This window comes from Rattus norvegicus, chromosome 16, assembly GCF_021556685.1.
Source record: "Rattus norvegicus strain SHRSP/BbbUtx chromosome 16, alternate assembly SHRSP_T2T, whole genome shotgun sequence".
Taxonomy (NCBI): Eukaryota; Metazoa; Chordata; class Mammalia; order Rodentia; family Muridae; genus Rattus; species Rattus norvegicus.
Window position 1 is genome coordinate 20,752,442 of NC_141549.1, and position 25,661 is coordinate 20,778,102.

Below are 25,661 nucleotides of genomic sequence, written 5' to 3' on the forward strand. Positions count from 1 at the left end.
GAAAATGTCTGAGACGCAAGTCTTTAGAGGAAAAACTTCAATGCAGTTGAGGTAGTATGAAGCAGAGAGCTGGAAAAGACCCTCTGAAGTGCCAGGGCAGCAGGGGCAAGGGAGGTGCCTCACTTCCGTGGCTGCCCAACACCAGCTGCTGTGAGGCCCTGTGCAGCCCTTTTGCCTCTCTACCTGGCACCAGCCTCTCCAGCCACAGAGTGTGCCAGGATTGAGGCAATTGTGGGGGAGGGGCTGAGGGGGCATGCAGTCAGAGCCAGGTGCACCTGCCCTCATCTGCCCAGGAGCAGCCTTAAAGTAGCCAAACTTACTCTCAGGAGCCCATCCCTAAAAACTCCTGTTTCTGTCACAGAGAGCCTCCCCCAAATCCCAGCTATCACCCAACTGCCACAGTCCATAAGATAGTTTTGAATTTGTCCCTGAATAATGTTACCTTTCTGCATCATTGGTTTGCAAGTCCTGGGCTGACTTGTTTAGATTTCCAGGTTTGGAAGCTGCTGGATCTTACTAGTCATCAGCAGATTACTGATGATTATTGGAAAAAATTGCTTCCAGAATTCAGAATATATTTGAGATCAGCATTTCTGGTTGTCTCAGTATGTCTGATGTGTGTTCTAGCATTTAAGTGTCCTGGACTTCTTAGGTATACAACATATAGGTGTAAGCAGCTTCCTGACACCTCTCTCATAGTGGTCATGCCTCACTGCTCTTTACTGCAGAAAGTCCAAGTAGGCAACCAGGACAAACTCACTGATGAAAGACTCAAGCAGGTAAATCCACAGGATTTACTGAGAGCTCTCACACACCGACTGAACACCTGTCCCAGCAACATTTTGAAAGGTAGTTGCATTAAAAGGAATTACTAGACACTAAAGTGGGCTGTTTTCTATGTAAAAATGAATATTTGATTAGGCTAGTGAAACTACAGTGCTGTGGTGATGAGCAGAAAATATCAATTCTGCTGTGTTTTACAGTGAGTGCCTAATCAGTGTGGCCAGCCATTTTATTAGCTCCTGATTTTGTTAGCTCCTATTTAAAATTAAATTTTTCTTTTCATTTATTCATTTTTTAAGTTGGTCAATACCATACTGGGCCTTAAGTTACAGTACTCAGTTTAGGTCAGAATAAGTTGTTCAAAGGTTTTTCAAAAGCTTAATTTACCTTTCATGCTATCAGATGGCATATTTTAAACATGGTTTAAAATACCAGTGTTTTTTTTTTTTTAATGAGCTCCAATCTTTATTGCATAAAGAAAGGAAAAGGTTCAACCCTTTTAATGCTAAATGAATTAAACCCAGATGTAAGAAGAAAGCTTTCTTCTCTTTAATAAGGATAAGCTGCCTTGCCTTATTTATAATAGCCAGAAGCTGGAAAGAACCTAGATGCCCTTCAACAGAGGAATGGATACAGAAAATGTGGTAAATCTACACAATGGAATACTACTCAGCTACGAAAACAATGACTTCATGAAATTCATAGGTAACTGGATGAAAATATCCTGAGTGAGGTAACCCAATCACAGAAAAACACACATGGTATGCACTCATTGATAAGTGACTATTAGCCCAAATGCTCGAATTATTCCAGATACACAGTACACATGAAACTCAAGAAGGATGAAGAAAATGCGAATGCTTCACTCCTTCTTTAAAAGGGGAATAAGAATACCCTTGGCAGGGAATAGGGAGGCTAAGTTTAGAACAGAGGCTGAAGGAACGCCCATTCAGAGCCTGCCCCACATGTGGCCCATACATATACAGCCACCAAACTAGATAAGATGGATGAAGCAAAGAGGTGCAGGCTGACAGGAACCAGATGTAGATGTCTGCTGAGAGACACAGCCAGAATACAGCAAATACAGAGGCGAATGTCAGCAGCAAACCACTGAACGGAGAACGGGACCCCCGTTAAAGGAATCAGAGAAAGGACTGAAAGAGCTGAAGGGGCTCGAGACCCCATATGAACAACAATGCCAAGCAACCAGAGCTTCCAGGGACTAAGCCACTACCTAAAGACTATACATGGACTGACCCTGGACTCTGACCTCATAGGTAGCAATGAATAGCCTAGGAAGGGCACCAGTGGAAGGGGAAGCCCTTGGTCCTGCCAAGACTGAACCCCCAGTGAATGGATTGTTGCAGGGGAGGGCAGTAATGGGGGGAGGGTGGGGAGGGGAACACCCACATAGAAGGGGAGGGTTTAGGGGGATGTTGGCCTGGAAACCGGAAAGGGGAATAACAATTGAAATGTAAATAAGGAATACCCAAGTTAATGAAGATGGGAAAAAAACCTGTCCCATGGCCCTGAGAAGCCTGCCCATTCCTCCCGCTCTCTGCAGCCTCCTTCTTATTTCCTCTTTTCCTCCGCTATGCACTTTGCTCTCTTAAAAATACCAGTGTTTTAAGATATAAATGGAGCTTCAAGTTGAAGAGCATAAAATGAGAAAGAAAAGGCAGTAATTACCTACATTTGGCTTAATAATTGGAATTACATCAGTTCTATAATACCCTCCCTGTTGACACTCTTCCTTCGGAATAGCATTTAACATCTCCTGACAGACTGGCTTACTCGTTTGTGAAGGGAGGCTCCTTCAGTTTAATGATTATATATGGATTCATTGAAAGTTAATTGTGAGGAGAACTTTGAGGAGACTGCCTTGAGTAGAGTCTACTGAGTGTGGCCATTCACTGTGTTTGTCAAGGATGCAACCCACTAAGAATTGAGCCCATGCCAGGCATGCTGTGAAGTGACACTTTTCTTTATTTTAACATTTCCTGAATAGTTTCCTCTGTTACAGATAAAACATTTTTAACATTCTTAAGATAATTCATTTACTCTTTTCCAGAAAAATATTCATATTAATGGATATGCTGAGATTTCATTTATTGTGATGATTTTCTTTCGGCATTTCAAAGCAAAATATTTTTTAATTCAATGTATTAACAGTTGGATTATCTTTTCATAATTAGGTGTCATGTTAAAACAGCAGGCATCATATTAGCAGACTACTAGGGGTGTTCAGAGTAATACTTGGAAGAAATAAAATCATAGTTGTAGTTAAAGTAGAGGGAAAGTAGTAAGTTTTTAAAGGACTGAATATGTTGTCACAATCAAATATTATAAACTTTACAACCTTGAAACTGATAATGTAAATAATCTCTATTAGGTCAGTTGTTATATGAGTCAGTTAGCATTTCACTGTCTGTTTTAGCTATTTATGGTTTTTGAATCATGAAGTGGGTATACAGAATGCAGTATCCTAATAGAAATAGGAAAGCCGTATGAATATTTCCCCTGTAGTAACTTTGTTCTTCACTGATCAGACTGTCCTTGTACTGTAGGGTACACTTTTCCTGTTCTTAACTGTTCTGTAGCGAGGTGTGGGAAAATTGGGCCTTTATGTTAGATTGCTCTGACTGACAGAGTGGTGTTTTGGGTATTGTACAAAGAGAATGGTTTTCATATCGATATAAAACGACGTTTGTGTGGGTTATTTATTCATGTTTCCTCATTTTTTCCATATTATGGTGCTAAATAATAGTTTAATTTGGATACTGTATCCATAATTTTTAGTTAGATTGGTTAACAGTTTATCTGCTTTGTTAATTTTCTTTAAGAATCAGCTGTTGGTTTTTTTGATTCTTTGTATTGTTCTCTTTGTAAATGGTTGATTTTAGTCATGTGCTTGACAATTTCTGGCTGTCTATTCCTCTTAGGGATGTTTGCTCCTTTTGCTTCTATAGCTTTCAGGTTTTCTGTTAAGTTTTCAGTATAAGATCTCTCCAATTTCTTTGTAAAGTCGTTTAGTGGTATGAACTTTCCTCTTAACATTACTTTCATTGTGTCCTCTGATTTTGAATATGCTGTGCTTTTATTTTCATTGAATTCTGGGAATTTTTTATTTTTTTCTTTATTTCCTCCCTGATCAAGTTGTCATTGATTAGACATTTCTTTGGTTTTCAAGTATCTGTGTGCTTTCTGTTGCTTGCTTTCTTTCTCTCTTTCTCTCTCTCTTTCTCTCTTTCTTTCTTTCTTTCCTTCCTTCTTTCTTTCTTCCTTCCTTTCTTTCTTTCTTTCTTTCTTTTTCTTTTTCGGTATGGATGTTCATTATTAGACCCTGGTGATCCAATAGAATGTATGAGATTATTTCAATCTTCTTGTATCTGTTGATGCTTGTTTTGTGTCCAATTAACTGGTCAATTTTGGAGAAGATTTCATGAGATCCTGAGAAATTTTGTTCTTTTGTATTATGGTGACATGTTTTGTGGATATCTGTTAAATCCTTTTAGTTCATAACTTCTGCTAGCTTTTCTGTGTGTCTGTTTAGTTTCTGTTTCAATAACTTGTTCATGGGTGAGAGTGGGCCATTGAAGTCTCCCACTATTACTGTGTAAGTTTCAATATGTTTTTTGAGCTTTAATAATGTTTTTGCTTTTTTTTTTAAGAATGCTGGTGTCCTTTCATTGGGACTTAGATATTCAGAATTGAGAGTTCATATTGGTGGAGTTTTCCTTTGATGAATATGAAGTGTCCTTCCCCATCTCCGTTGGTTATTTTTGGTTGAAAGTCTATTTTATTGGGTATTAGAATGGCTACTACAGCTTGTTTCTTGGGACCATTTGCTTGGAAAACTTTTTTTCTAGACCTTTACTCAGAATTCTTTCTGTATTTGTCAGTGAGGTATTATTCTTGTATGCAGACAAAAGCTGAATCCTGTTTGCAAATCCAATCTGTTAGCTTGTGTCTTTATTTTGAATTTGAGTCCACTGATTTTTATAAATATTAAAGATCAAAGATTGTTATTGTTTTTTGGTTGGACATGGTAGTGTGTGTGTGTGTGTGTGTTTGTGTGTGTGTGTGTGTGTGTGTGTGTGTGTCTTATGTTAGGTTTATTGTGAGTTGATTAATTTCTTGTTTTCTTGGGTGTAGTTACATACCTTGTGTAGGAGTATTGGGTCTAGTGTCCTTTGTAGTGCTTTATATTAGAAAAATACTGTTTAAATTTGGTTTGATCATGAAATATCTTTGTTTCTACATCTATGATGATTGAGATTTGTGCTGGGTATTGGAGCCTGGGCTGGCACTTCTGGTCTCCTATGGACTGCATGACATGTGTCCTGGATTTTCACGGTTTAGTGTCTCTTTTGAGGAGTGTGGTGTAATTCTCACAGTTCTACTTTCATATGTTACTTGACCTTTTCTCCTTACACCTTCTAATATTCTTTCTTAGTTCTGTGCATTTTGTGTTCTGATTTTTGTGTGACAAGAGGATTTTATTTCCTAGTCCAAAGTTTTTGGTGTTCTGTAGGCTTCTTGTATGTTTTTGGCCATCTCCTCCTTCGGATTAGGAAAGTTTCTTCTTAAATGTTGTTGAAGACATTCTCTGGCTCTCTGACCTGGGACTCTTTGCCCTCTTCTATTCCTATTATTCTTAGGTTTGTTCTTCTCATTGTATCCCACATTTTCTGGATGTTTTGGATGAGGACGTTTTGTATATTGTATTTTCTGACCAATGTGGTAATATCTTCATATATTATACTTGTGATTCTCTCTTCCCTCCCTTGTCTTCTGCTGGTGATGTAGTTCCTGAACTGTTTCCTAGGGTTGCCATCTTCAAGGTTGTTGCCTCCATTTGTGATTTCCTTTTTCTGTTTCAATTTTTTGTGTCTTGAACATTTTTGTTCAATTCCTTTACCTGCTTGGTCATGTTTTCCTGTATATCTTTAAGGAATTGACTTGTTTTCTCTCTAATGGATTCTACATGTTTGCCTGTGTTTTCCTGTATTTCTTTAAGGGAATTATTTATATCCTTTTTAAAGGCTTCTTTCATCTTTATGAGTTGGAATGTCAGGTCAGAATCTAGTTTCCAGGTGTGTTAGGGTATCCAGGGCCTGCTGTTTTAGCAGAACTGTTTTCTCATGGTGCCATATTACCTTGGCTTCTCTTGCTTATATTCTTGTGCTTTTCTCTTATTATCTCATTAACTGTAATGTTAACTGGATTGTTTGTCTCTCATTGGAGCCATTCACCTGTGTCCCTGGTTAAGGGAGACCTCCTGAAAAGCTTGTGGCAGATCTCCTGGGAGGTGCTCAGGATGTAGGGTGTGGTAGCAGGTCAGGCAGTCTAATCTGCTCTGGTTGGAAGTGTAGATCAGAAAGAAGACGGGACTTGATCAGAGAGGTGAGTAGTCTCCTGTGCTGGGCTCTGTGGTGATCCCAGCTGGCATGTGTACTGGGATAGGGATCATCCCTGTGTCCCTGGTGATGGCAGATATTCAGGGAAACATGTAGGCTCTACAGTTTGGAAAGGGGCAGACACATCTATCTGTCCTGGGCTTCTGTAGTATTTTCACTCAATTCATGTGTGCTAAATCTGTTGGTGCTGTGGAGGAAGTATGAAAGAGAGCAGCACTACAGATTTGTCTTGAGGTCTGGGGTCCTCCCAGGCTTTTCCCTGAGGCTACAATGTATGGAGAAGAAAAGTTGTTTCATCAACATACATGTTAGTTCCATTAACATTTGTGTGTGCATGTCTTTGCATCCCTTTTCTGAGGCTCTTATGTATATTATATGCGAAATACTAAGTTCCTTCTCTATAACAAGGAGCATGCTTGGCAGTGCCTGTAGAACAAGGCCAACAATTTTGTGGATCATTGGCTTAGGATCAGAAGAACCTATTGTTTCTTCTCATACTAGGTTATAGTCACCAGCCCCAAGGCTGCTGGGTACTCTGTCTATAATGATCCAGAAGTATCCTTTGTTGCTTTGTGCAATCTTGCTTTATTAGCTTCCTGGTGTCTGCATCGCATTGTATGGTAATTTCTGCTTACCTCATCCCATTCCTTTATTAAAAATAAATATTCTACTTATGAGTCATCACTCTTGGCATAAGACATAGCTTGTATAAGACATTGTAATACCAAACAACACTATCTGCCTGATCTTTTGGTCTCTTGGTCTTCTATCACAGGACAGTGTCACTGAAAAATGACTTGGTGTATCAGTCCACAATTGACATCTTCTGTTTTACCTCAAAAGCTCATGCAACTGTGTGATCTAAAGAAACGAGGCCATTTCATGAGTTAAGTAAGGAAGAGTAATTATCATCTGTGTGGTACTAATATTTGAGAATATGAAAGAGAGCCAATGTCCTTCAGGCATATGTGAAGTCTCATTAGAGAGCCCTGGAGAGGACACTATTTGCAGTGGACACCTGAAGATATGATATACTCTAGAACATAGGAGAAGAGCAGGTATGGAATGGATTTGGCATGTGAGGGAGGCTGTGAGTATTACAGGCCAAGCTTGAAACACGGAGTTTCCCACGTCTTTTTGAGTCCAGAGTATCATTATGTGTCATCGAATTTGCACATTGTGGTAACAGAAGCTATTCGGTTTTGCTCTCTTTAAGTAGGATTGATTACACTACTCTCTTTTTTCCACTTTGAAATATTGGGATACTAATCATTTGTTGTTGTTAATTTCAAGGAATCTACACAGGGAACTTAGGGTTTCAGTTTTTTTTTAAATGTTGGTATTTTTAAAGACTATGGGTATCATGGCTATTCCAGGTTGTCAACTTGAATATATCTTGAGTAAATTACAATACAGCATTGGAGGGTTCACCTCTGATCCTGATCTTGAAGATGGGAGATACAAGTTTTCTGACATGGATCTTGGGATATGAGATCTTGAGGCACAGTGGCTATGAATCCCAGGAGACCAAGGCAAGGAGATCTCTGAGTTCAAGGTCACCTGGAGCAAAGCAAGTCCCAGATCTAGGCATGGTGGTACACACCTTTAATCTGGGACACACCTTCTGCTGGAGACCTACATAAGGACAATGGAAGAAGGAAGAATCTCTCTTTTTCTCTCTACTGCCTTGTGGGACTGAGCCAAAGCTAGATCTTTGGACTTTTATTCACAGCTGCTTCTGACCATTGTTGGGACTTGGAGTACAGACTATAAGTCATCAACAAAGTCTCTTACTATATAGAGATTACTCATAAGTTCTGGGACTCTAGAACCCTATTTAATCCATGGGATTTAAGAATTTAGAAGTGTTTTTTGTTAGGAAAAACAGGACTCCTTGGTTAATAGGGATGGACAGGCAAGCTTGTGAAGGGTGTTATTCAAGTTAAAAGTTGTGGAATTTCAACTGTCAACTTGACACAAGCAAATATACTTGGAAAATGTCTGACAGTTGACCAGGTTGTCCTGTTTGCATATGGGTGTTAAACTGTGTGACAGTTCATTGATATGAAATACCAAGCCCACTCTGGATATGTCTGGACAATAGGCTGAGCCATGACTTGTCAATGAGTGAAGAAAGCAGGAAAGAGGAAAGCAAGTATGTGTTTAATATTTTTTGGATTTGACTATGAATGAGATGTGATTAGACTCTATTTTTCAGCATTTGTAGCCTTGTATATGATGAGCTGTCATTTAGAACTTTGATACAAATGACTGTTTTCCCATGTATTTCACGTTGGGTCAGGTTACTTAATCAGCTCAATGGGAATGAGGATGAAACTCTTTTCTGTGTTTGGTTTACAGAGTAAAGATAACCAGGACATTAATTCATGGGACATCTCCAACATCCCCTTTTGAAACATAGTTTGCATAGTGAATCCTGGCATACAAGGCTAAGTCTTTGAGTGACTAAAGTATATTTCCTTACTGCTTTCTTGTGCTTTTCCTTCCTTTCCTTGTGCTTTGCCTGTGAATGTGGCAACTGTTAGAAGGGACTTGTTAGGCCATGGAGACAGAAAGTCAGTCACCCACCAAGAGATGAGAAGATATATTAAGTTGATGACATACAGTTTTAGGTAAAGATAATGAACTAGGAGCAGGTAACAACTTTATATAAATGGGACTGGAGACATTATTGATTATGATTCAAAAGCATATATGGAAATGAAGCAAGGAAAAACTTGAGCCTGTTGTAAAACTTCTAAAGTAGTTTCAGAAGTGCAGGGTGGCTATAGATAGGATGCTTAAACTATTTTCCTTAGGTTAAATAGAAGGTAATTGCATACAATAGAACAAAAATATAATGGTCATAGAGAATGCAGTTAATATTTTATGGCACTGTATGTTGAAAACATATCAGTGCCATTTAAGTTGGCACTAACTAAGAATTTCAGAAAACTGTGTTGGTTAAATGAAAATGGCTCCCATACTCTTTTCTGTTTGAATAATTGTTAACCAGCTGCCTTAACACTTTGCGAGAGATGAGAGGTGTGGCCTTTTAAAGGAGGGGCATCATGTTAATAGTCTTGGATGTGGATTCCTATAGCCATGCCCAGTGTATTTTCTACTTTCAACCTGAGGTTCCAGATGTAAGCTCTCAGTGCTTCCTGCTGCCCTGTGTTTATTGTGCCAGCACCATCTCTAACTGTGGATTTGTAAGCCCAATTTACTGCTTTCTTTTAAAACCTGCCTTGGCCATGTTATGTTTTATCACAGCAGTAGAAGGGTAACTGTATGAAAGTGTTCTGTGGAAGATCAGAATACTGATGTCTCTCCATCCAGGTACAGGAAACCAGGAAGGGGTGTGTTTTAACTGTAGCTCTAGAGCAGGTAGCATGAATACCATGACCTTGAGGGTAGAAGAGATCCGAAGATGACGAGTGTAGACTGCCATGAACAACCACATAAGGAACATTCTCATCTACTCCTTAACAGAGTTAGCAATATTAATTTATTCATTAGCTCTCTCTTTTATAGAAGATTGGAAAGCTAGCAATGATAATTCACAGGCACTGAGATTAAATGTATATGAGAATTTGTTAAAGATTCAATATGTATTATGATTATAGTATAAGAAGTAAATCAAAGTCAAAGTTCTTGTGACATCTACTGTCAACCAATGAATCAAATGAAAATTACATTTACTTTAAAAAATTCGGGGGTATTCGTGAGGTTAGTCTGATAATGTGAGTGACTAAGTAGATTAAAATGCACTGTAACTCATGGAAATCAGACTGTCTTAGCCTCCAAGTGCTTGCATTAAAATTTGTGCTACTGTTCTTGGCAATGTTCGTTACTGAAAATGATTATGGGCACCAAAATAGAATTTCACTTGTATTTCATGTATATGGGTTTTTTTTTCCTGTTTATGTGACTTTTCCCCATTCCTGCCTGGTAAATTTTTGCCTGACTAGGGAGGTGAACAGCTTTTCTCTGAACCTCTAAAACTGGAATTAGAGGTAGATGTGAGCTACTCTTATGTTGCTGGAAATGAAACCTGGATGCTCTCAAAAAATCTACAGTGTTCTCAGCTGCTCATGTGTTTTCCATCCCAAGGTTTTTTTTTATATATATATATATATATATTTCCTCTCCAAAGCTGCTAGGTCATTAGAAGGGTTATTCCCCTACTGTCCTTTCATTCATTTGCAAGTCAGAGAATCAGCCTACTGGAAGAATAAACCCCCTAATTGGCAATTTAATGCATTGTGATCACACCTGAAATTATATACACACAATCAATAACAACAATAACAACAGCAACAACATCAACAAATGACTCAGCTGGTTGTAGTCTTATATGTATGCTTACTCATAGGCCTATGGGGGGCGAGAGGAGAAGGAGACCAAGCAAGATTCTATTGTCAAGGTCTCATTTATTGGGGTGAACGTTCCAGCTTTTAAGGCTTTCAGGTAGGGGGAGTGTCCTTTGTGAAACACAAAGGATGGAGGGATGAGGATATAGTCAGTGATAGCAGGAGGCAAAGAGGTCAGGCGGTAGACGATGAGGTCATGCGGTGGAGACACCGGGTGTTGACTCAGGAGATAACTGGTATCTGCTCAAGCTGAGGCATCCCTTGAATGTTATCTTCCTGTGCTGTAAATTCATGGGAGAGGCTTTTGTCCAACAATCTCAAGACTTCATGGCAGTCATCTTAGGGGTGAATATCTGTGGCCAAACAGCCCAGAGTCACCTAGCCACTTTGCGCCATGGAGTCAAAAAGTGGCCAGGCCCAAATCCAATATGGCTCCCTACATTTCCCCCATTTTTCTTTATGAAAGACCATTAGCTGGAAGTAGTGGCCTAAGAGAGATTAGACATGCCTCACAGAGTGCCCAGCTCGGCCATGGCGAGCCACTCTTGCAGTTAGGACTGCACCCCAATGGCTAGGAATGAACTTATGCTGTAACACACCGTACTGGGCTATACGTGTGTGTTTATTGGGGGAGAAACTGGGCCGAGGAGCATTTGACCAACCCATACGTTTAAACAGGGTGTAGCCACCTCTGTCTTAGGATCTACCTCTCGAACCCCAGCCTTATCTGTCATAGGATCACCTTGTTGCCCTCAAGGCTCCATGTCTTAGATTGGTCAAGGGTCAGAGGAAGTTGCCCGTCGTTGATGATGGCTACATTGGGTCATCTACTCATTCCTCTTATTTGAGCCCAGGGGCGAAAGAGTAGGGGCCAGATGGCAATAATATAAGAGATTGTGGAAATCGAGCCTCTCCTGATATGTTGTAGGCACCTCATCTTGTTCATTGTCTCTCTGGTTCTCCTCAGCTATTCTGGTCTCCAAGCAATGATAAGGTACTGAATCAGAATTTCTAGGCAAAGCAGAATCTATTTGTGATTTAATAAAGCATATAAGTCGCTGAAAGGCCCAAGGACCAAAGGAAATCTACAAAAGTAGGCCCACAAGGGGTCCCAAAATTGAGGGCAACAGGGTAGAGAGCCATGGGGATGTAGAAAACCAGTTTTTGTAGCAAGACTCTTGTTGCTCTCTCTCTCTCCTTCGTTTTTCTAGGCTAACTCTCACCTTTTTTAGACTGTCTTCTACAAGTCCAGTCTTATCTACATAAGCACAGCATTCCTATTTTAAGGCTGCACAAAGTCCTCCTTGTTGTAGGAAGATTAAGTCTAGGCCTCTTCTATTTTGTAAGACTACTTCAGACAACGAGGCAACTGAATCTTTTAAGTTAGCTAATCCATCTCTTAATTCAGCAATATCCTTATCTATGGCTTCACTAAGCTGGTTATAGTATTGATGGGAGGTAACTAGGGAAGTGATGCCAGTGCCTGCACCCGCAGCCCCTAGTCCTAGGAGAACCGCGAGAGTGATGGCAGTTACTGGTTCTCTTTTTACTTTGTGGGGAAAGCCCTTTTCCTAGGATTTAAGAAAAGTCTCTGGCTCATGTATGCTGATTCTGGGGAGTAATTGTACTCATACACAATAATCGTGCTGCTGCAGGAACTCAGATATTATTACATAGGTAGTCAGCCCTGATGAACATGCCAGAGAAGTATGGTTTGGGGCGAGCAGGTACTCATGATGTTTATTAACAACCAAGGTATGGTTGTATATTTCTAACAGCTGGTGAGGATGGAGCATATGTTCTCCCAAAATATAACTTTCCACCCCAGATACCTCGGTGAGGGTAAATCCTAAAAAGTCTCCATCTTCTTTCAAGGGCACAGGAATGACTCCACGGTCCCGAACCAGGAGAGCTGAATCTTCATGCTCCCAGGATCAGCATGTCTCACCAGACACGCAGGCAGCTGGCACACTTCTGTAGCATCCTGTAGAAAAAAACACAAAGATTCCCTCTTCCACATAAAAATACCTGGACATGTTCATGCCAATATGTGGATCTTTCTATTTCACCTAGGCAGAAGTATGCCTAGTTGTAGGGTGCCATAAACTCAGAGTGTTCCTTGGCATCCAAATTTATAATTAATATAAAAGGAGTATTTTTAAATAATTGCATAGCATACAGGGATATAATTCCCCCTGTTTATTTATTAAGACATTGTTAATATATTATTTATTAAGACAAGTCCTCTAGGATTAAATTGAGGACACTGAGCACTTGTATTTATAAATAGACTTGTATATCAAATTACTGTCTCTAGCATTATTGTTTTGGATAATACAGAATAATATTTTTTGAATAATTGTTCCTATGTAAGGCCTATAATCTGCCTGGTATCATTGTCCTCCCTTGTTAAGGAGTCTAGGCAATCCAGTTTGAGTTCTTAAATGTTCTTGAGTAGTGTAACAGCTATTCCCCAAATGTTAAAGCTCATTTTGAGAGCAAAGGTTTGTAGTAAAAATTTCCAGATACACTGAAAGATTTAAAGTTTTAACTTCTTACATTGAAGAAGTGATGAAATTACATAATAAGGGTATTAGCCATTTTTTTAAATTATAAATAAGTTTGAGTTAGTCAATGTAACACTGGCAATCCTAAATCACAATCCTTAAGTTCTCCTTGTAACACCAGAGCACAACCACAACTTTGGAAGTCATCTAAGTTCTGAGTAAGACTAGGAAGCTTCCCTTGGGGCAGTAGAATTAGCATCAAAATACAGGTAACTTCAGGGCAAACCACAACTTTGGAAAGCAAAACTCAACCTCCAACAAACGATCTAGTCTCCAAGACACAGAGTCTATCCTTCATGCTACAAAGTTTGACTGCCAATTCCTACATATGAACGCACGATGGTGTGGTCTCCAATACCTCAACAAAGAGACATTGCCCTAAATTCTTTTAGAAGCCTGGTTTCTAGGATAAGAGTTCCATAAAAATATTATCTCAATTTAGACCTGTTTCCCTAGGTTGGCTCATGCCACATGTTGTCTAGAATAACTGTATCCAAATTACCAGTTTTATGTCAACTTTCTGTTACCAACGTTATAATTTTATAACCATCTCCAATAACCTAAAAGTCAATAATCTATGACCAAGGCATGTAGAGCATATTTATACATTTAAAACCAGTCAGAAACAAGATTGAAGTGGCTACACATGTCTTTAATATTTAGACCAAGCACCATTTTTACTTTTCTAGCTGTGATTTTAAGAGAAGCACCTTGTCACCTGCTAAGTCTAATAATAAGTCAGGGATTTTTCTAAGAGAAACAGCCATCAGCTCCCATACCATAGAAGCTGAGGGGCTGTTGGCGCCTTTAAGATCAGCTCCTGTAGACGCTCTGCCCCCAGGCAGCTTCTCCAGCTGACCTAGGCTCCTAGCTACAGGTACAGGGTTCCAAAGGCCCATTGAAACTGTTTTTTATTCATTTGTTCCCTTTTTTTGAAACGAGTTAAAACCAAATCAAGGTGTGAATGACTGGCAGATAAAGTTTTTACCATTTTTTCTTTTGAACATGAAACATAAAACATTTAAACAACAAGAAACAAAAACCACAGACATAAACTGACAGACATGGACAGCTTGGTGCACCAGACAATAGACATAGAGGGGAAAAACTAGATGGTGTCCCACCGAAGGGACTCAGATATCCTACCTATGGAACCCAGAACCAGAAAGAAGCATTTCTCCAATAGGAGCCAGCAGAGAGGCAGGACATCTCCTGCCTTTCTTCTGTTACTAGGAGAGCTCTGTAAGTTTTTCTCTTTCTCCAAAGCATCCATGGAGAGTCTGGGAGGACTCTTTTTCCCAAACCCATTCTCTCTCATGTCTAGGGTGTAAACTATCTCTAATCAGGTCCAAAGACTAAAACATAACTCTAAAAGAACGCATACATAAAAACAATTTACCATTACCTTGTCCCTTTTTTATTACAAGTTTTACTCAAGCTAGTCCAAATCATCGAGGCCTTTTCTAGCCCATCTTACCCCAATACATCCCTGTTTCTGCGCTGGCTTCCTCACCTTGAAACTCTTCTTATGCTGACTTGGCCTGAGCTGTGCTGTTGCCCACGCACAGCCTGCAGCTTGCTTGTTAGCAGGCCTGCACACTTGTCACCCTCAGCCACACACTGTTTAAAATTAACCAGGGACATTTTTCATCAATAAAACAAAAGAATTTAGGACAGACCGGATAAACAGTTCTCTGCACCCAAATCCCGTGGGAGGGAGAGCTAAACCTTCAGAGAGGCAGACACGCCTGGGAAATCAGAAGAGACTGCACTCTGCACACATCTCTGACGCCAGAGGAAAACACCAAAGGCCATCTGGAGCCCTGGTGCACTGAGGCTCCCGGAAACGGCGGCGCAGATCTTCCTGGTTGCTGCCACCGCGGAGAGCTCGTAGGCAGCACCCCACGAGCAAACTTGAGCCTCGGGACCACAGGTAAGACCAACTTTTCTGCTGCAAGTGACCTGCCTGGTGAACTCCAGACACAGGCCCACAGGAACAGTTGAAGGCCTGTAGATAGGAAAAACTACACGCCTGAAAGCAGAACACTCTGTCCCCATAACTGGCTGAAAGAAAACAGGAAAACAGGTCTACAGCACTCCTGACACACAGGCTTATAGGACAGTCCAGCCACTGTCAGAAATAGCAGAACAAAGTAACACTAGAGATAATCTGATGGCGAGAGGCAAGCGCAGGAACCCAAGCAACAGAAACCAAGACTACATGGCATCATCGGAGCCCAATTCTCCCACCAAAATAAACATGGAATATGCAAACACACCAGAAAAGCAAGATCTAGTTTCAAAATCATATTTGATCAGGATGCTGGAGGACTTCAAGAAAGACGTGAAGAACTCCCTTAGAGAACAAGTAGAAGCCTACAGACAGGAATCGCAAAAATCCCTGAAAGAATTCCAGGAAATCATAAATAAACAAGTAGAAGCCCATAGAGAGGAGTCACAAAAATCCCTGAAAGAATTCCAGGAAAACACAAACAGTTGAAGGAATTAAAAATGGAAATAGAAGCAATCAAGAAAGAACACATGGAAACAACCCTGGATATAGAAAACCAAAAGAAGAGACAAGGAGCTGTAGATACGAGCTTCACCAACAGAATACAAGAGATGGAAGAGAGAATCTCAGGAGCAGATGATTCCATAGAAATCATTGACTCAACTGTCAAAGATAATGTAAAGTGGAAAAAGCTACTGGTCACAAAACATATAGGAAATCCAGGACTCAATGAGAAGATCACACCTAAGGATAATAGGTGTAGCAGAGAGTGAAGACTGCCAGCTCAAAGGACCAGTAAATATCTTCAACAAAATCATAGACAAAAACTTCCCTAACCTAAAGAAAGCGATACCTATAGGCACACAAGAAGCCTACAGAACTCCAAATAGATTGGACCAGAAACGAAACACCTCCCGTCACATAATAGTCAAAACACCAAATGCACAAAATAAAGAAAGAATATTAAAAGCAGTAAGGGAAAAAGGTCAAGTAACATATAAAGGCAGACCTATCAGAATTACACCAGACTTTCCGCCAGAAACTATGAAAGCCAGAAGATCCTGGACAGATGTCATACAGACCCTAAGAGAACACAAATGCCAGCTCAGGTTACTGTATCCTGCAAAACTCTCAATTAACATAGATGGAGACACCAAGATAATCCATGACAAAACCAAATTTACACAATATCTTTCTACAAATCCAGCACTACAAAGGATAATAAATGGTAAAGCCCAACATAAGGAGTCAAGCTATACCCTAGAAGAAGCAAGAAACTAATTGTCTTGGCAACAAAACAAAGAGAAGAAAAGCACACAAACATAACCTCACATCCAAATATGAATATAACAGGAAGCAATAATCACTATTCCTTAATATCTGTCAACATCAATGGCCTCAACTCCCCAATAAAAAGACATAGATTAATAAACTGGATATGCAATGAGGACCCTGCATTCTGCTGCCTACAGGAAACACACCTCAGAGACAAAGACAGACACTACCTCAGAATGAAAGGCTGGAAAACAAATTTCTAAGCAAATAGTCAGAAGAAGCAAGCTGGAGTAGCCATTCTAATATCAAATAAAATCAATTTTCAACTAAAATTTATCAAAAAAGATAAGGAAGGACACTTCATATTCATCAAAGGAAAAATCCACCAAGATGAACTCTCAATCCTAAATATCTATGCCCCAAATACCAGGGCACCTACATACGTAAAAGAAACATTACTAAAGCTCAAAACACACATTGCACCTCACACAATAATAGTAGGACACCCCACTGTCATCAATGGACAGATCATGGAAACAGAAATTAAACAGAGACGTAGAAAGACTAAGAGAAGTCATGAGCCAAATGGACTTAACAGATATTTATAGAACATTCTAACCTAAAGCAAAAGGATATACCTTCTTCTCAGCTCCTCATGGTACTTTCTCCAAAATTGACCATACAATTGGTCAAAAAACGGGACTCAATAGGTACAGAAAGATAGAAATAATCCCATGCGTGCTATCGGACCACCATGGCCTAACACTGGTCTTCAATAACAATAAGGGAAGAATGCCCACATATACGTGGAAATTGAACAATGCTCTACTCAATGATAACCTGGTAAAGGAAGAAATAAAGAAAGAAATTAAAGACTTCTGAGAATTTACTGAAAATGAAGGTACAACATACCCAAACTTATGGGACACAATGAAAGCTGTGCTAAGAGGAAAACTCATAACGCTGAGTGCCTGCAGAAAGAAACAGGAAAGAGCATATGTCAGCAGCTTGACAGCACACCTAAAAGGTCTAGAACAAAAAGAAGCAAACACACCCAGGAGGAGTAGAAGCCAGGAAATAATCAAACTGAGAGCTGAAATCAACCAGGTAGAAACAAAAAGGACCATAGAAAGAATCAACAGAACCAGAAGTTGGTTCTTTCAGAAAACCAACAAGATAGATAAACCCTTAGCCAGACTAATGAGAGGACACAGAGAGTGTATCCAAATTAACAAAATCAGAAATGAAAAGGGAGACATAACTACAGATTCAGAGGAAATTCAAAAAATCATCAGATCTTACTAAAAAAGCCTATGTTCAACGAAACTTGAAAATCTGCAGGAAATGGACAATTTCCTAGACATATACCAGGTACCAAAGTTAAATCAGGAACAGATAAAGCAGTTAAACAACCCCATAACTCCTAAGAAACTAGAAGCAGTCATTAAAGGTCTCCCAACGAAAAAGAGACCAGGTCCAGATGGGTTTAGTCCAGAATTCTATCAGACCTTCATAGAAGACCTCGTACCAATATTATCCAAACTATTCCACAAAATTGAAACAGATGGAGCACTACCAAATTCCTTCTTTGAAGCCACAATTACTCTTACACCTAAACCACACAAAGACCCAACAAATAAAGAGAACTTCAGACCAATTTCCCTTATGAATATAGACACAAAAATACTCAATAAAATTCTGGCAAACGGAATCCAAGAGCACATCAAAACAATAATCCACCATGATCAAGTAGGCTTCATCCCAGGCATGCAGGGATGGTTTAATATACGGAAAACCATCAATGTGATCCATTATATAAACAAACTGAAAGAACAAAACAACATGATCATTTCATTAGATGCTGAGAAAGCATTTGACAAAATTCAACACCCCTTCAGGATAAAAGTCTGGGAAAGAATAAGAATTCAAGGCCTATACCTAAAAATAGTAAAAGCCATATACAGCAAACCAGTTGTTAACATTAAATTAAATGGAGAGAAATTTAAAGCAATCCCACTAAAATCAGGGACTAGACAAGGCTGCCACTCTCTCCCTACTTATTCAATATAGTTCTTGAAGTTCTAGCCAGAGCAATCAGACAACAAAAGGAGGTCAAGTGGATACAGATGGGAAAAGAAGAAGTCAAAATATCACTATTTGCAGATGATATGATAGTATATTTAAGTGATCCCAAAATTCCACCAGAGAACTACTAAAGCTGATAAACAACTTCAGCAAAGTGGCTGGGTATAAAATTAACTCAAATAAATCAGTAGCCTTCCTCTACACAAAAGAGAAACAAGACGAGAAAGAAATTAGGGAAATGACACCCTTCATAATAGACCCAAATAATATAAAGTACCTCGGTGTGACTTTAACCAAGCAAGGAAAAGATTTGTACAATAAGAACTTCAAGACTCTGAAGAAAGAAATTGAAGAAGACCTCAGAAGATGGAAAGATCTCCCATGCTCATGGATTGGCAGGATTAATATAGTGAAAATGGCCATTTTACCAAAAGCGGTCTACAGATTCAATGCAATCCCCATCAAAATACCAATCCAATTCTTCAAAGAGTTAGACAGAACAATTTACAAATTCATCTGGAATAACAAAAAACCCAGGATAGCTAAAACTATCCTCAACAATAAAAGGACATCAGGGGGAATCACTATCCCTGAACTCAAGCAGTATTACAGAGCAATAGTGATAAAAACTGCATGGTATTGGTACAGAGACAGACAGATAGACCAATGGAACAGAATTGAAGACCCAGAAATGAACCCACACACCTATGGGCACTTGATTTTTGACAAAGGAACCAAAACCATCCAATGGAAAAAAGATAGCATTTTAAGCAAATGGTGGTGGTTCAACTGGAGGTCAACATGTAGGAGAATACAGATCGATCCATGCTTATCACCATGTACAGAGTTTAAGTCCAAGTGGATCAAGGACCTCCACATCAAACCAGACACACTCAAACTAATAGAAGAAAAACTAGGGAAGCATCTGGAACACATGGGCACTGGAAAAAATTTCCTGAACAAAACACCAATGGCTTATGCTCTAAGATCAAGAATGGACAAATGGGATCTCATAAAACTGCAAAGCTTCTGTAAGGCAAAGGACACTGTGGTTAGGGCAAAATGGCAACCAAGAGATTGGGAAAAGATCTTTACCAATCCTACAACAGATAGAGGCCTTATATCCAAAATAGACAAAGAACTCAAGAAGGTAGACCGCAGGGAGACAAATAACCCTATTAAAAATGGGGTTCAGAGCTAAACAAAGAATTCACAGCTGAGGAATGCCGAATGGCTGAGAAACAACTAAAGAAATGTTCAACATCTTTAGTCATAAGGGAAATGCAAATCAAAACAACCCTGAGATTTCACCTCACACTAGTCAGAATGGCTAATATCAAAAACTCAGGTGACAGGAAATGCTGGCGAGGATGTGGAGGGGGAACACTCCTCCATTGTTGGTGGGATTGCAGACTGGTACAACCATTCTGGAAATCAGTTTGGAGGTTCCTAAGAAAATTGGACATTGAACTGCCTGAGGATCCAGCTATACCTCTCTTGGGCATATACACACAAGATGCCCCAATATATAAAAAAGACATGTGCTCCACTATGTTCATCGTAGCCTTATGTATAATAGCCAGAAGCTGGAAAGAACCCAGATGCCCTTCAACAGAGGAATGGATACAGAAAATATTGTACATCTACACAATGGAATATTACTCACCTATCAAAAACAATGACTTTATGAAATTCGTAGGCAAATGGATGGAATTGGAAAATATCATCCTGAGTGAGGCAACACAATCACAGAAAAACACACATGGCATGCACTCATTGATAAGTGGCTATTAGACCAAATGCTTGAATTACCCTAGATGCCTAGAACAAATGAAACTCAAGACAGATGATCAAAATGTGAATGCTTCACTCCTTCTTTAAAAGGGGAACAAGAATGTCCTTGGCAGGGAATAGAGAGGCAAAGTTTAAAACAGAGGCAAAAGGAACACCCATTCAGAGCCAGCCCCACATGTGGCCCACACATATACAGCCATCTAGTTAGACAAGATGGATGAAGTAAAGAAGTGCAGGCCGACAGGAGTCAGATGTAGATCTCTCGTGAGAGACACAGCCAGAATACAGCAAACACAGAGGCGCATGCCAGCAGCAAACCACTGAATTGAGAATAGGACCCCCGTTGAAGGAATCAGAAAAAGAACTGGAAGAGCTTGAAGGGGCTCGAGACCCCATATGTACAACAATGCCAAGCAACCAGAGCTTCCAGGGACTAAGCCACTACCTAAAGACTATACATGGACTGACCCTGGACTCTGACCTCATAGGTAGCAATAAATATCCTAGTAAGAGCACGAGTGGAAGGGGAAGCCTTAGGTCCTGCTAAGACTGAACCCCCAGTGAACTATATTGTTGGCGGGAGGGCGACAAGGGGAGGAGAATGGGGAGGGGATTGCCCATAAAGAAGGGGAGTGGGAGGGGGATGTTTGCCCGGAAACCGGGAAAGGGAATAACACTGGAAATGTATACAAGAAATACTCAAGTTAATTAAAAAAAAAAGAACTTGATTAAATCCTTTTTCTTCACTCTTAATCCTCTCTCCCTGAGTGAGTGCTTGATCTCTCCTATGAAACAAGCCTCCTTAGACAGTACCTTCCCCACGGCGATGGGACGACACTTATTCGACCGGTCTTACCTCCCTCTCTTCACATAAATTCTTCTTGTCACACAATCCTCAACACACTAAATGCAAAGAACAGAGAAAGAATATTAAAAGCTGCAAGGGAAAAGGGCCACATAACATAAAAAGGCAGACCTGTCAGAATTACACCAGACTTCTCAACAGAGACTATGAAAGCCTGAAGAGCCTGGTCAGAGGTCATGCAGACTCTAAGAGAACACAAATGCCAGCCCAGGCTACTGTACCCAGCAAAACTCTTAATCAATATAGGTGGAGAAACTAGAATATTCCAGGAGAAAACTAAATTCAAACAGTATCTATCTACTAATCCAGGACAACAGAGAATCCTGTAAGGAAAAGTTTAATATAAGGAAGATACCTATAACAAAGAAAAGACAACATATTAAACATCTCACAGCAAAGCCTAAAGGAGAAAACCCCAAACACATAAAAAATACTTACAATAGCAAATATAACAGGAACCAACAGTCATCTGGTTTTAATGTCTCTCAATATTAATGAACTCAACTCACCTATAAAACGACATAAGCTGTGTGATGGGCTACACAAACAATATCAAGCATTTTGCTGCATATAAGAAGCACACCTCATTAACGTAGACAGACACTATTTCAGAATAAAAGGATGGCAACAGTTCTACCGAGGGAATGGGTTCAAAAAACAACCTGGAGTTGCCATCCTAAAATACAATAAAATAGACTTTCAACTGAAAGTTATAAGTATGATGAACAAAGACACTCATATTTCATTAAAGGGAAAATCCCCCAAGAGAAAATTAAGAATTCTGAATATCTATGACCTGAATGCAAGGGCATTCCCATTAAAAATAAAAACCTTACTCAGGATGATATTTTCCAGTTCCATCCATTTGCCTATGATTTTCATAAAGTTATTGTTTTTTTCCCACTGTTCAATTTTGATTTTTACTTTTTATCTTTACTAACTTGAGTATTTCTTATTTACATTTTGATTGTTATTCCCTTTCCGGTTTCTGGACCCATAACCTGTCCCCCCTCCTCTTCTATATGGGAGTTCCCCTCCCCATCCTCCCCCCTTTACTACCCTCCCCCCAAGAATCACGTTCACTGGGGGTTCAGTCTTGACAGGACCAAGGGAGTCCCCTTCCACTGGTGATCTAACTAGGATATTCATTGCTACCTATGAGGTTGGAGCCCAGGGTCAGTCAATGTATAGTCTTTGGGTAGTGGCTTACTCCCTGGAAGCTCTGATTGGTTGGCATTATTGCTCATATGGGGTCTCGAGCCCCTTCAAGCTCTTCCAGTCCTTTCTCTGATTCCTTCAATGGAGGTCCTGTTCTCAGTTCAGTGGTTTGCTGCTGGCATTCGCCTATGTATTTGCTGTATTCTGGCTGTGTCTCTCAGGAAAGATCTACATCCTGTTCCTGTCAGCCTGCACTTCTTTCCTTCATCCATCTTATCTAAATGGTTGGCTGTATGTGTATGGGCCACATGTGGGGCAGGCTCTGAATGGGTGTTCCTTCTGCCTCTGTTTTAAACTTTGCCTCCCTATTCCCTGCCAAGGGTATTCTTGTTCCCCTTTTAAAGAAGGAGTGAAGCATTCGCATTTTGGTCACCCCTCTTGAGTTTCATGTGTTCTGTGCATCTAGGGCAATTCAAACATTAGGGCTAATAGCCAATTTTCAATGAGTGCATACCATGTGTGTTTTTCTGTGATTGGGTTACCTCACTCAGGATGATATTTTCCAATTCCATCCATTTGCCTACGAATTTCATAAAGTCATTGTTTTTGATAGCTGAGTAATATTCCATTGTGTAGATGTACCACATTTTCTGTATCCATTCCTCTGTTGAAGGGCATCTGGGTTCTTTCCAGTTTCTGGCTATTATATATAAGGCTGCTATGAACATAGTGCAGCATGTGTCATTGTTATATGTGGGAGCATCTTTTGGGTATATGCCTAAGAAGGGTATAGTTGGGGGAGGGTTGGGAGGGGAACATCCATATAGAATGGGAAGGGGAGGGGTTATGGTGATGTTGGCATGGAAACCGGGAAAGGGAATAACATTCCAAATATAAATAAAAAAATACCCATTTTAATAAAGATGAAAACAAACAAACAAACAAAGAAACAAAACCATGTATTCTGTTTTCCACATTGTCTTTACTATGTTGAACTACTAAGAAAATGTAAAACACTCATAGCAGTTTCAAATAAATGTTAACCTGCTGGGTTTACAAAAACAAAACAAAACAAAACAAAACAAAAAACAAACCTTTAGTAAAGCTCAAAAGACACATTGAAACCCACACAATAATCGTGGTAGACTTCAACACCCCTGTCTCATCAATGGAGAGGTCTTTGGTAGAGAAACTAAGCAGAGACACAGTGAAACTAATAGAGGTTATGAACCAAAAGTATTTAACAGATATATCCAGAACATTTCACCCTAAAGAAAGAATACACCTTCTTTTCAGTACCTCATGGTATCTTCTCCAAAATGGAACATATAATTGGATACAAAACTGTTCTTAACCAATACAAGAAGATTGAAATAATCCCATGCACCCTTTCAGGCCACAATAGCCTGAGGCTGGTCTTTAATAAGAGCAAAGGCAAGAGAAAACCCACATACATTTGGAAACTGAACAACTCTCTACTTAATGATCATTTGGTCTGGGATGAAAAAACCACCACTTTCTGGAATTTAATGAAAATATGAACACATCATACCCAAACCTATGGCACACAATGAAAGCAGTGCTAAAAGGAAAATTTGTACCACCTCGAATGGCTGAGAAACACCTAAATAATGTTCAAATTCATTATTGATCAGAGAAATGCAAATCAAAGTGACCCTGAGATTCCACCTTACACCACTCAGCATATCTAAGATCTAAACCTCAATTAACAACAGATGTTTGTGAGGATATGGTGAAAGAGGAACTCTCCTCCATTCCTGGTGGGATTGCACACTGGTACAACCACTCTGGAAATCAATTTGGAGGTTGCTCAGTAAATTGGAAATAGACATACCTAAAGATGCAGAAATACTACTCTTGGGAATATACCCAAGATTCTCCAGCCTGCCACAGGGACACATATTCCACTATGTGCATAATTGCTTCACTTGTGATGGCTGAAACCTGGAAACAACACAGATGTTCCAAGAGAGAAGAATAGATAAAGAAAATGTGGTTCATTTACACAATGGAATACTAACCAGCTATTAAAAATGAGGACATTCTGCATTTTTCGGGCACGTGGATGGAACTAGAAAATGTCATCCTGAGTGAAGTAACTCAGACCCAAAAGGACATGCACAATATGTCCTCACTAATAAGTGGATATTAGCCAAAATAAAAAAGTACAGAATACCCATAGAGTCCACAGGACTCAAAAAGGTCAACAAACTAAGGGCTCAAGTGAGGAAGCCTCAGTTCCACTTGGGAGGGAACAGAAAGCAATCACAAGGGGGAGGGAGGGAGGTACTGGGAGGGAATGAGGTTGGGAGGGTCATGATCTGGTATCATGATCTGAAGCCCTGAGGTACAGCAGAAAACATTGAAACAGATGAACTTGGGAGGACAGAGGTTGAGAAGACCCTCTAGAATATACCAGAGACCTGGGAAGTGAACGACTCTCTGGTCTCAAATGGGGTACCCTAGATGAAAGGCCCTACTGTGAAAAGACTGAACTTTTTGAGTCCACCTGTCTTTTCCCCAGGAAGACAGGGAATCAAGTGAGGGATGGAGTAGCTATCCCACAGCCAAAGCTCTGACCCATATTTCTTCCTGTCTGAAGGAAATGCAGGAATGGAAATGGAGAGGAGCTGAGGAAAAGGAGGTCAAGCAAAAGGCCCAAAGTGAGATCCAGCTCAAGGGGAGGCACCAAGACCTGAAACCATTACTGAAGCTATGGAGCTTTCACAAAAAGGGATGTATCATGGTTGCTCCTCAAAAGACCCAACAAGCAGCTGAAAGAGTCAGATGCAGTTATGTGCACCCAACCAGTGAACAGAAGCTGCTGACTCCTCTGGTTGAATTGGAGAAAAGCTGGAGGAAGCGAAGGAGGTGGGTAACCCTGGAGGAGGACCAGCAGTCTCAATTACCTAGCCCCCCTGAGATTGCTTAGACACTGGATCACCAACCAGGTAGTATACAGCAGCTGAGATGAGGCCTCCAACACACATACAGCAGAGGACTCCCAGGTCTGTGTTCAGTCAGAGAGGATGCACCTAATCCTCAAAGACTAGAATTCCCAGGAACTTTACGGGTTGGGTGGAGTGCATGGAATGGGAATGTTCTTGTGGAGAAGTTAAGGGAGGGTGATTGCAAGGGGAGGGAGGTATGCAATATGGAACACTGGGAGGTTGAGGACCAAGAGGTGAATAAATATGGAATGATAAAAAATAAATAATTAGTGGGGCTGGGGATTTAGCTCAGTGGTAGAGCGCTTGCCTAGGAAGCGCAAGGCCCTGGGTTCGGTCCCCAGCTCCGAAAAAAAGAACC

General features: G+C 40.1%; 1 long non-coding RNA gene across 1 annotated transcript in view; it reads right to left on the minus strand.

Moving 5' to 3' along the window:
- Window positions 1-10,616: 10,616 nt before the first annotated feature.
- LOC148000440 (uncharacterized) overlaps window positions 10,617-25,661 on the minus strand; it is a 47,125-nt gene continuing 32,080 nt past the window's right edge. The window contains exons 3-4 of the long non-coding RNA XR_015639720.1: window positions 12,409-12,560; window positions 10,617-10,857 (exon numbers count right to left, since the gene is read on the minus strand). This is a non-coding gene — a long non-coding RNA (uncharacterized LOC148000440). The remainder of the gene's footprint in view (window positions 10,858-12,408; window positions 12,561-25,661) is intronic.